Raw genomic sequence first — 8,383 nt, forward strand, 5'->3', positions numbered from 1 at the left:
TAATTATTTTATATATTAATTTTTAGCAATAAACGTTTTAATTTTATTTATGTTTATTAATGTACAAGTTTATTATATGATAATTTGTATCCACAAGTATTATATATTTACACATATTTATTTATACATACTTGCACATACTTTAATATTTTGCACAGTACTGCGTCCGCAAAAATGTGCGATCTTCTTTACAACGATAAAACAGAGGTTTTGTGCGATCGTGGCCGAGTTTCTCGAAATCATCAAGTGCGTCCTTGACTTTCGGCATCCCCTTTACAACCCTTCTTTGCATTCATGGCCTCGAAAATATACCTTTTTACCCTCGTTTGCTGATATGACTGGAGGAACTCCAAATAAACAGGAATTTCCATGGTTATGCGCAATTACCGGGGTTGACCAACGACTAACTATCCGCCTTTGAGTTTCCACCTTGAGGACTGACGCGACATGAGCAAATCGGTCAGGGGTTTCGAAATTGAACACGGGGTGTAGGGCTCGTCGAAAAAAAAAAAAAGGAAAATACGTAAAAGACGAACGACGACGCGAACCAATATGCAGTAAATTCGCAGAATCGCTAGTGGCCTGGTTTTGATCTATTTCCTTGCCGCTCACCGGAATCGTCCCTTTTATAGATCATATTTATGGGAATGCCATGATGGTCTTTCCCCGATAACATCGTCATACAAGAATGACATATGAATTTTACTTCTTTTCTACCACTTTCGGAAAGATTTTCGCGGAAAGATAAATGTATAGATATTGTATAACTAGTAAAAAAAACCCCAAATTTGAATCATTTCATTTTCATTTTTTACTTCTGTTTCGATCGCAATATTTAATATACTATTTAATACAATCGTGAATAGATTATTAATGTAAATAAATTTTTGACGTAAATCGAATTTACATTAGCGTATCTATTCTTGTTAGATTATGTTTTTCTCAAATCGACGGATAATGTAATACTCATTGATAGTGTTAACTTTTTTGTACCGCGAACAATAGCGTTCCAAGTCATGCATACTGAGAGAGAGAGTACTTCTGAATTGCTCACACACCAATACATACATATATGTACAGCCGTCGAGTGTTGGGTAGGAAAAAATCAATGATATCGATTATATTGGCAAGCGTAGACTTATTCAAGTTCAAGGTCGGTATTTGTCCTGAAACTTGATGACAAAGAAGCATGCATAATATAGTATTCTTTAAATTCATATAATTAATTCGATTTGTTTGCATTTTTGGAATAAACTGAATAACAAATTATCTTGATCGCGATTTTCTTCTTGGTATACTTATAATTAATCTTTTTATTTTCTCCTCTCGCGTATCTACTCTTTAAATCTAAATCAGTAAATAAATCATTGAATCGAGTAATCACAATGGCATACTTGACATTGGGAATCAGTGGCACACCTAACGCTGCAGATATAATCAGTGAAATTCAACTGAAAAAGAAAGGAAGTTTGAGCATTATTAAAATATTGATATTTGCACGTTAGTTTCAATCTTCCAATACCATATACATTGAATTCGCGTACTAAAACAAGGTTAGTTAGATCAAATAAAAATTAGCTAGATTAGAAATTCTATCACGTTTCATTCATTGGTTACTCGTGGCATACTCAGGATGAGTTCAAACTTGGCAGTCAGAATCCTGCCAATCAGAGCTCGCGCTGGTTTTGGCTTTCTGTACTGTTTACTATCAGCGCAAATTTTGACTGCTGCTTTTCTGCTTTCTGCTTTTCTGTCAAGGTCTGAATCTACGCTCAAGACTCATGTCAGTGATCGTCCATTCGGAACAACCGCTCATTGAACGCTCAATAAGCGCTTCCTCAATCCATTGATTCAGATTTAGCGAGTACATTTCCAACAAATTTTATAAAAATTGCTCCTCCCCAAAATTTCACACACAGATTTCTAAAATTTATGTCATACTCGTAGATAATTTTGACAAAGCTAAAAGTCTTATTAAAGTAGGCTTAGGAATACAAGAGGTCTGGTTTCAAGTACCAGCCGAGGTAATATTTTTCGCAATAAATTTATTAACAGTTTCAACATATTAACATCTTTATAATACGACTATGATGCTTGATAGTAGCATCAAATTATAAAATTACTTGTCAATTTGATTCGCGATTACTAGCAGTTTTAATTGCGTTTATAGTCCGGAAAAACAATTCGGCGCGCTAAAGTTCTAAAAAGACTACAATATGATATATATATATATATATATATATGCAAGTACATATATAGTATATATAATATTAGTAATTCAAGATTGAATTATTTAAAGCAATGGAGATCCAGCTTCGATCGTAATAGATATTTTTCTAGTATTGATTGTGTTTCTCACATATGCGGTCTAAAATAAAGATTCTTAATATTGCTTATTAAAATAATTCCTCAAGAATTTTTATCTCGCGTGAGACCATCCTTTTCCTCATTCAAGACTTGCTTATTCGTGATCGTATACATCCGATGTCTTGTCCTTATTCAGTCAACTTCCAGCGCGCGCATTCACAATAGAAGATACAGCGGATGCTGTATCATTCATGGTACCGACTGATTTGCATAATAGTGACTGGTATACACGAGGAATCGTGTGAGTCGCATATTCGCGGATTCCTGTAGCCATGAAGATTTATGCGATGCTCGGTCGCGAACGAATTACGCGTTACGAACGAAGCTCGTACGTCACATAAGAGTCGCGACTCTCGTCATAAGAGAAATGAAGATATGATGGACTGTAAAAAAAAAATAAAGCTAATTAAAATAAATGTCAAATTAAAGGCTAAGAAGGAAATGGTCCATCTCTAGCAACGATGAAATTAATGTTTCACAAAACGATTAAAGTAAATATGAACAAATATCTAAGCATTATTTTATTATGGTTTAATGTGCATATTTATTCTTGCACTCTCCCTCTCTCCCCTCCTCCCCTTCCAGCGAAAGAAAAGTATCTAAAAAAGCTCGATACAGATTTGAAAATAATTTTACTGGATTAAAATAATTATATAGGCAATATTAAATGCACGCGCGTTTTAAGACTATAATGTAAAAATTAATAACACAAAAATCGAAAATCGAAAGGCCCATAAACATTCAAGCTGGATTTTTAGTGCTTGAATAATTCCGTATGAATTTATATACTACGTATTCAATAATCATATAAAATACTCAAACTGATTGCTAGAGTGTGAAAACTTAATTTTTGCAACATTGCTCATCAGGCTTAAGCATCCTATACATCATTTATTTTGATGATTATTTTCACTAACCCAACAAAGTTACTTAAAAATTTCTATCTAATTAAAATTTATATATTTCAATGAAACCTCATTTCAAAAGTTTCAAAGTACAGCACTTTGTGTACCTAAATATTACCGTATTTAATTGTGTGACTCGATCAAAAGCTGGGGTAAGTCGCTCACGTGCTCAAGCAGAATGTGATTAATCTCGAAAAGAAAAGCGAACTCGTGGAAGGAATTGATCGTTATTCCGGCATAATTAATGGTATGCAAACGATATAAACGAATTAGGGGAATGGTTTATTCGCGCGAACACAGCAGTACGAGGAGATGAAGACCAATTTTGTCGCCGCGCTTTGTACTCAATGATTTTTAGATTAATTCATTAAGCGCGTTCGAGTTAACAAAACGGCTAATAAACGAACATGATTAATTACTACTTATAGATATTAGTAATAGTAGCAGTATACTAGCAGTTTTGTGCCCGGCTTGAACGCGTCCATTAACTGTGAGTGTGCAAATCTCATCCAGGCGCTCTCTCTTAAAATCATGATAAATCAATTGTAATTCGTTAACGTTTGTCAAAATTATTGCGTCCCACTTTGAGAAATCAATTCAGGAATTTATTAATAGGATAAAACCGATATAGAAAAGATATCTCAGCTCAAAGTTTAAATCAATGTCGTTTTACGTTCGCCGACTTCAATTCGCCCCGCCACGATGACCTCATTGTCGCGAGAAGAAGAGAAAAAACGGCGAAGCTGAAAAAAAATGCAAGAAGAAGCGTGGGTGGCAACATGTCTCGCGGCTGTAATTGCTACTGCCGAATTAAACAGGAAACGAACAGGGGTGAGGATAAAGGGGGATGAAAGATGTGAGAGGGAAGAGAACGGAGAAGAAGAGGAAACCGGTCGAGACCCGTCCTGCGAATCAGACCCTTCTGGATTTCCTTCCCTCCCCCTCTTGCAACTCCTAACGACAAGGAAGGGTGGTTGTAGTCGTCGCACCGCGTGCCGGCTAACTCGGCATATCATTACCTCCTCACCCCCTTCCCCTCCCCTCGTCACCGATCCACCCATAGTCCTCCGTGCCACTCACCGCGTTCTCTTACCCCTGCTGCCCGTCTCGTCCTCCTCTTCCTCTCGTCCCGGTCTCTTCACCCTTCCATCTTCTCCGGTAGCAACCTTCCGCGCTTCGATTCGTGCGGGACAGCAACCCCTCCGTCACCTCATCATCCCCCGCCGCGTCGTCTCGCGGTGGAGGCAATATGGCCGCCTTTGCACGCTGGATATATTACGGCCACGTTGCTTAATTACGCAAGATACTTTTCTTCTCGAGGGGAAAAGAGAGAGAGAGAGAGAGAGAGAGAGAGAGAAACCGCACACTCTCGCTTTCCCCCTGCTCTCTTTCCTGTACCGAAGGCGTACTTTTTCGTTGGAAGTGGAAAGAGGGTAGCGAGGTCAAAAGGGTATTTTCTTCCCCTAGCATGTTCTTCATTTCTAGCTCTTTTCCCTCTTTTGCGCTTCTTACAGCGAACAAAGTAAGACGCTACCGTCACGGAGATGCGATGAAAGATCGACGAAATCCGATCGAAAAGGCAAAGATGGAAACGAAATAGCGCTGTAATATTGTATATAATTTAAGTTTTTTTACTTAAGAATAATCTTACTTATATTAATTCACAAATAAGTGCAGCAACAATCATTATTGACCTGTACCTATTTAATGGTGGACAAAAGCTATAATGATAACGTTAACACTATGAAATATTAGTACGTTAATAATTATTAATAAGCGAAAATAATAAGTTATAGATTTTTTCACCACAATGTATAATAATACATTCTGGCGACAAGAACAGGGGCGCGTCAAAAAAAGATCACGGTTCGATATCCTACTTTTGTCGGCGACATTATTTTTTGTTCGTACGTCACAGCTAGCGCGATTAATCAACCCTTTAATCACTACGTCTCGTATAGCGTAACCTGGGCCTCACTTCCCCCCCATATAATGCACGCACATGTATCAACCATCTCGCGGGGTGCATATACGACCCCCGCGAATTGCCGACGCCATGCATACGATCTCGCATTAATCAACCGCCCACCGACAAAAAAAAAAAGAGAAAGAGATCCATAACCCATTAACTATTTAGATCACCCTGTGGTACCCCGTCACCCGAATTCGCGCACACCCGTCGAGCTCGTAAAAGGGAAAAGAAACCATTGCTGAAAAAAAAAGAATTAAAAATTAATATTGCAATTTTATTCCCTGCACCGACAGTGTCTCCCGTGTTCTCTCGCGAGCAGGAAAGATACGATGGCAAGCCGAGGAGAAGGAGAGAAGTGGGCGAGCGGGTATACACGAGGAAACGCTCAGGGAGTAGCAACGTAAAGCGTTAAAAATAATGCGCGCGTAAAAAGACTACGCCCGCTTTTGGGCTGGAAAAGGGTGCGCGAGTAACGCCAACGAGGAAGTTCACGGTTTAAGTAAGGGAGCATAAATAATAGAGAGAAAAGAAGAAAGTAAGCGAGAAAGATAAACCGAAGATACACGGTTATCTAAGGAACGATGTAAGGTGGAGCGAGGTCAAACGAGAGGCCATTAACAGGCCCTACGGAAGGTACAGGAAGGTATCCGGCGAACGAAAGGCGCGTCGCATGATTTCGTATTCCGTAAGGCGCTCTTTCGTCGGCCCGATTCGTTCTACTGTAGATTCTTGACCGACTCTCTCACACCCATATTTACAGTCGCGCGTACGTTTCTGCTGAGAAATTTAGCTAAAATCAGACTTGAAATATAAATGCAATATTGAAAACATGTTTTGAGAATCAATTTCATATCTGTATTCTTACGCTATAATATTCGTAATTTAATAAAAATTCGCGGTTTAATCGAGCGACACGAATACAGCTTGAATTTTTTTCTTACAGTTCAATCACCCTGTTCAACAAAAAGTGACTTTTTTTTTAGCACAGACTCTTCTATAACGCATAACGCATAAGGCATAAGAAAATCAATCAGATACTGTTTGAAAATTTTCTTTAACTGTCTCGTCACTGTATCTGCTGTAACAATAGAACTCCAATTCTCATTCTCGCTTCAAGCTATTGCTTTAATATTCATGACTGTAGACGTACCGTCAAGCAAGTAAATAAAATCTATAGAATTTCGAGGGATTTGTGGTAATTCGAATCTCACAAATCAGAATTCGGAATGAATTAGGGTGGAAACGTGTGACACAGCCACATGCGAGCTATGTCAGAACAAAATATTAATACGATTAGTTTTCATCTCTCTTCCGAAGATCGAAAAACCTGTCAACTGTGTGAACAGTCGATCTTTCTTTCGATATAAGCGTACACACGTTTAGATAGCTAGAATATCAATTCTTTGGATCGAAAAATAATGAGATGGAGAAATCAACAAGTTGGCTTTAGAAAATAGTTATATTAGCTAGATCTTTCTTTTCTATATAATACAATACTTCTAAAATGTAGCCTTGATATTTTTGATTCTGTTAAAAATGAATAAATTGCAATTTTATATACTACCTTTGTAGCTTTTGGGGATCGTTTGAAAACGTGGTCGTCGAACTCTTTCCTAAAGTAGAGGCCGAAGTACAAGGAGCGATACACGAGGCGAAAGGATTTATCCCTGCCATCCACGGACCCACGGATCTATGCCACGGAGGGGTTGAAAAAAAATGGGTTGGGTGACGGTGGGTGAGTCACTATCGGTTGGGGTGATAGTGCCTGGGGTGGGTGCAGACTTTTTATCTACAGGGATTTGCAGAGCAAGAGTCTAGGTTCGGTTGCACCCGCGTGTCTAACCCTAGCCAACAATAAGATCGACCCACAAAAGAAAGAGAAAGCGAGAGAGAGAGAGAGAGAGAGAGAGAGAGAGAGAGAGAGAACAACGAAAATTATTCATGATATGCGAACAACTTTTATGCGCGTACATATGCGAGATCGATTCGATGAATAGAGAAGGGTCAATCACAAGATTTGCTCTGAAAATAGCTGTGCACCTATGTATCCCATGCCTACAATATCCCAAGTATGAGGTCAATTGAATGCGACATTCCTCAGTTGTTCAGTTCTTACAGTAATTCATTTCATTTGAACTTTGTCGCCACTCAACAGAATCACGAGGTGATTGCCATTGCGCCACGATACGCCGCGTCGTTGTAGGCCAAATGATATAAGTGGTATAATTGATATGGATAAAGTTGATATGACGAGAGATAGAGAGCTGCCAGCTCAACGCTTTTTCCGTGAAAATGTGCCAAACGTGTTTGTATAAGTTACGTACGAATACGTCGCGACTGATTTTACGAGCGCGATCGATATTAAGGTGGGTTTAAGGTAAGGAAAAAAATTATCTCGCCGGAAGTGGTGGCCGTTAAAGAAGCTTTTCGTGGAAATTATCAAAATGAGAATTCCGCCGGTAATCAAAAGGGTCAGGAATAAAGAGGATTAGAAAAACAGGCCTTGGCAATAGCCGCAATTGCGCAGTTTACTCAGCAGCCATCGACGCTGTTCCTATTCGCGAGAGGCGACGTGGCGGGCGGCTCTTCCTCGTTAGGCCAACTGCTAGAAGGAATTAAAGCTTGGATGATTCGCCAGCGTGATGTCGTATAACATTTCGTAATCAGAGCACACGTCGTCGATCGAGGGAGGGGCAAGTCGAAAAAAGTACCCTTTTTTTTCGAGACACTCCGTTCTCGTAAAGGCAAAAAAGAAGAAGAAAAAAAATATTAAAAAGAATAAAAAATGCACCCCTCCCCCCCCTCAACGATATTTTTCATTCGTCACCCTACGTCCCGACCTCAGGGCCGCTAAGTCGGCGGGCAAAACCCCGCGCGTCTCGCGAAGTAATTTCGCTTAAAAACGTAATTAGTGTGCGTCGAGATGGGGTTGAGAGAAAAAAAATCGTTAGGGGTGGCCGAGTTTTTTTTCATGGTCCGGGACGCGGACCGGGGTGGCGGTGCGTTGCACGAGGGTGCCCTACGGTATGGAGCAGGATTGCCTGCTCGCTTGGGGTTCCACCCTTAGCCCCTCGCTTCACTTTACTAGCGTGCATATCTCTCTCTCTCTCTCTCTCTCTCTCTCTCTCTCTCTCTCTCT

The sequence above is a fragment of the Trachymyrmex septentrionalis genome, unplaced genomic scaffold (genome assembly GCF_001594115.1).
Source record: "Trachymyrmex septentrionalis isolate Tsep2-gDNA-1 unplaced genomic scaffold, Tsep1.0 scaffold112, whole genome shotgun sequence".
Lineage (NCBI taxonomy): Eukaryota > Metazoa > Arthropoda > Insecta > Hymenoptera > Formicidae > Trachymyrmex > Trachymyrmex septentrionalis.